This window comes from Centropristis striata, chromosome 6 (assembly GCF_030273125.1).
Source record: "Centropristis striata isolate RG_2023a ecotype Rhode Island chromosome 6, C.striata_1.0, whole genome shotgun sequence".
In the NCBI taxonomy this organism is placed as follows: domain Eukaryota; kingdom Metazoa; phylum Chordata; class Actinopteri; order Perciformes; family Serranidae; genus Centropristis; species Centropristis striata.
In genome coordinates, this window is record NC_081522.1 from 23,116,653 (window position 1) to 23,121,670 (window position 5,018).

Below are 5,018 nucleotides of genomic sequence, written 5' to 3' on the forward strand. Positions count from 1 at the left end.
CAAGTCAAATAAACAGCTTGAAAGGGTACAAAGGTAAGTGGTGAACTGCCAGAGGTAAATAAAAAAAGGTAAGCTTAACCAAAACTGAAAAATAATGTACATTTCAGAAATACAAGTAGGCCTTTTTCAGGGAACAAGAAATGGGTTAACAACTTAACTCTATGGAGTCTTGGGCTATTTTGTCCATTTTTGAATTATTTTCATGTCTTTGTAAGTCATTTTGTGTCTTTATGTGTCTTTTTTGGTCATTTTGTGTCTTTTTTTGGTCATTTTGTGTCTATTTTAAGTCATTTTGTGTCTTTTGGTGTCTTTTTTGGTCATTTTGTGTCTTTATTTAGTCCTTTAGTCCAACATAAAATGTGATTTTGAATCTTTTTTTCACTTTCAAAACACTATCATGCTCAATAAAGAATTTTAAATGTTGCAAATGTGCATTAATTTTAGAGTACACTGAGACATTAAACTGCATCATTTTCAATTAAATTCTGGAAAAGTTGGTGTGTTCTAAAACTTTTGACCAGTAGTGTATGTGCCAATGCCAATGCATCACACAGTATTCTGCATGGGAGGGAGGTTTAAAGGCCGTACATGGAAACTCTTCAGTGATGTGGGGCAAGGTTATTATAGTTAACGAAAACTAACGAAATAACGAAAACTAGAATTGAAAAAACATTTTCGTTAACTGAAATAAAAATAAAAACTAGAGTTTTTAAAAAAACGAAAACTAACTGAAACTGTATTGTGTGGTTACAAAACTAACTAAAACTAACAAAAATTATAGTGAAAATGTCCTTAGTTTTCGTTTCTGTCAACTTTTTTCATTCATAATTCAGTGTTTCTATTTGAACATGCAACACATGGTAAATATGTTTACTGAGACTGGGATGTTTACACTAGAACCAAAATTCAAAACACCTGGAACTGTAAGAGTTAATAACCTTATTGGGGCTGAGATGGATAAACCAAAGGAAATAAAGTAAAATAAAATAAAAAATAAAAATAATTTATTATGACTTCTTTGAATCTGTCACCAAACACATAGCCCATTACAAAAAAACTAAAACTAACACTAAAACTAATAAAAACTAAACTAAAACTAAGCATTTTCAAAAACTAAAAACTAAACTAAAACTAGAAAACTCACTCTAAAAACTAACTAAAACTAACTGAATTTGAAGACAAAAATTCACAACGAAATTAAAACTAAAACTAATGAAACATCCAAAACTATTATAACCTTGATGTGGGGTAAGGTTGTGTAAACTGCACCGTTTCCAGCACAGGTTAATAAGCAGTAAAAAGCACGTACGGATGCATACAAAGCAGAAAGACTATTTCACTCGTCTAAAGCAATGGTTCCATTAGATCCAAAAGGTTGTCTTTCAAAATCTCCATCACCCCAAAATCCAATACAGTATACTACAAACAGGCTCCCTTTAGTAGAAAAAGCAGTGATCAACCAAGACAGCTCGACTGTGAAGTGTTCATATCTATACATGTCAAAGTCAGAGATCACACATTTCAGAATAACTGAAGGCAATAATAGAATTCAAAGAGATATAAACTAATCTTGGTAGTGAATGTTACAAAGGAAGACAACAAGAGTGTTTCACTGCTCGTTTAAAAAGCTCGGAAAAGTGAGAGGAATTCTTGATGAAAGCTGATTGTGTTCATTAAAGTTGACAGCTACCTGTGTAGAAAGCTGACATCAAAATAAAAATCCAGGCTTTGTATACAGTGTTGCATCTCTGTGGTGCCGAAGATTCTAGAAAGAATATTGACAAAAGTCATGATTAAATGGACATTTTTAGATTTGAAGTTTTCACACCCAACTGAAATTGGGTCTTATTGTGGCACTAAAGAATTAGAACCACAACAAACATTAAACCCATTATAATATCTACAGCATTATCCCAGCATACACCAGTGGACAAACACTTTTCACCTGTCTGGATGAAAATCAATTTGTTGCCTCTATATCCAGCTCCTGTCAACAAAAGAATAGAAAAAAAGCAATAAAAAAGCTTTCTCACTTGCTTGCTTATTCACATTTCCCATTTATCTTTTCTCCTTGAATAAAGAAATCAGAAGATTTGAGAGGCTCAGAACCTTCTGTACTAACAACTTAAATGTATCCTTGGGTGATCAAAGTCATTGACAACCAATGTTTACTAATGCTCCTTAATGGCTCCTATAGATGAGTCACGCTTCTCTGTGGACAAGAACATTGTTATTAACTGTGTGTACGTGCAGCTACCAACTTTTTTAACGTTTTAAATTGTGAAGCTTACCTCTGTATTCATTCTTCTACTTCCACTGATCCATTTCTGTAGGAGTGTTTCTTCTTTGACCCAGATGACATGAAGAAGAAAAATAAAGTACAATACAAGTACAAGTTGGGAACTGGCCTACCTTACATATTTCAAGGGTGCTGAGTCCAAAAAACATTGGTTCCCAAGCGAAATTTTGAGTTTTTGACCTTCTAATTTGTATCAAATGGCCTCCAAGTTTATTTATAAGACACAACATTACCAAATAAGACACAACATGACCAAAAAAAGACACAAAATGACCAAAAAAAGAGACAAAATTATCAAAAAAAGACACAAAATTACCAAAAAAGACACAAAATGACAGAAAAAAAAATTACTTAAAAAAAGACACAAAACATTATTAGAAAAAGACACAAAATTACCAAACAAGACACAAAATTATTAATAAAAGACACAAATTTATGTTTTAAAATAATTTAGTGTTTTTTCAGTAATTTTGTGTCTTTTTTGGTTGTGCAAATTCTGTTATTCGCGCTTAGCATGCTAAGTGGAGATTAAGATTTATTCACTTCTTCCTACAGGCCTTTAAATATACGTTATAATTAAGTCACGGAGACCATATGCATATGTAGAGATTACGATTACTAGGAGTAAATGCTATGTGGTCCTGAGGTTTGATGATTTCAGCTTGGGAACCATTTTTATTGGATTCAGCACCCTTGAAAAAAGTAAAGTAGGCCAGTTCCCGACTTGTACCCATAAATGCTCCTCACTTTCACTTTTTGGACAATTCCGTTTCCAATCTGCAGCTCACTCTAAAGTTAAAAAAAAAAAATTCCATCATAAACTTTCAGTATATTGTAATTCATGTGGTCTGAGGGAAAACTCAAGCATCTCTTCTCAGCTTTGGTCTCAAACTTCAGAAAATGTGGACTGTGGCAGAAGACTGGCCAGTCACAGGTCACTTCAGAGAGAAAGCCTGATTCTTTTAGCCTGCTAAACCAACCTGAAGCTAATTCGAGGGTAAAACTGTGAGGTAAGAAAGACTTTATTGTTATCCATCTATATACATTGCAGTACAGTACAAATCAGAACAAAACAAGCAATAGTAGCTGAGCAAATGTGAACACTTACTGAAAAGCTTACTTAAAGACTGCAGATGAATATTAACTTAAACAAAGAAAGTCTTGGAAGTTTTTTTCCCACTACAAACATAACAATATACAAATATCTTATATTCTGGTTCAAGTGTTGAGCAATGTCGCTGCATTTATGTCCCAGGAAGCACTTTTTTTTTTTTTATATCATAAATAAAGCTGCTGTTACCGATCAGTGATTCGAATCAGATTTGTGCCCTAAGCATCATGAGGACCCTTAGCTTTAGGAATGATCTTATTGGGTAGATATTTAAACTAAAACAGGAGAGCAGTGCTGACTGCTCTGCTCACGAAATGGAATGGAGCCCGAGGCATTTACAGTGAAGCGCGATTCAATGAGATCGCACCACACATCCGGTAGATTACAAAATAAAACAGCGGACAAATCTGATCGTAAACCATCACTTTGTCAACATTAGTGTCTTCCGCTGCAACAGAATAATATGTTAAACAGCAAATCAACCTCAGACACAAGGCATGTAATGGACGAAGGTTTGATCCGTTAAATACACAGAGGATCAGGGAGATTTCAAAATAAAACACAGCGGATCGTGTTTTTCTGGCGAGATCTTCGCAACGTGATTATGTACATTCACTGAGTGAATATTAAGAAAATAAAACATATATTTCTCGCAAGAAATGTGATCAAAATCCATTTTTATGCAGAAACTAAGTCAAAATATTGATTTTTTCACTAAAAATGAGAGAACTGTCCGCCATGTTTTTTGTTCTGACCGCAGGAACCTTGAAAGTCACGTGACTTGGAACAAACCAATAGGAACAAATATCCATGGAAGTCATTAACTTGCATTGTAGCGAAATCCGTGTCGTGGCTATTCCACGGATTCCTGTGAGACCAGGTTGCTATGTGGCTAGACCAGGTACAACACTTGACTGGCTCTGTTAAAGGAACATTTTAAACTCTAAACCAGAACTCTGTTTGTAAAATGTAATTCAAACCTGTGCATCCACTAGATTTTCTGTTAGCTATGAGAAAAAAGGTGTGCTTTTTAAGGCTGTCACCTCATCTTTCATTCCTAACAACATCACATTCTTTGGGCGTTTGTGTTACGGACGGTATCCCATAAGTCCACGGAGCCGGGCTGAGCCCTCTAACCTTGATGCCCTGCCACTTCACGGTCACTCAAGATTAATAGATGCAGAGGTGAATTTTGACAGTCTACTTTAAACAAACAAGGCTCACTAGCTTGCACTGAGTTTCATATATACACTACCGGTCAAAAGTTTTAGAACACACCAACTTTTCCAGAATTTAATTGAAAATGATGCAGTTTAATGTCTCAGTGTACTCTGAAATTAATGCACATTTGCAACATTTAAAATTCTTTATTGAGCATGATGTTTTGAAAGTAAAAAAAGGATTCAAAATCACATTTTATGTTGGACTAAAGGACTAAAAAAAAAGACACAAAATGACAAAAAAACACCAAAAGACACAAAATGACCAAAAAAAGACACAAAATGACAAAAAAAGATACCAAAAGACACAAAATGACCAAAAAAAGACACAAAATGACTTCCAAGGACATGGAAAGAATTAAAAAATGGACAAAATAGCCCGAGACTC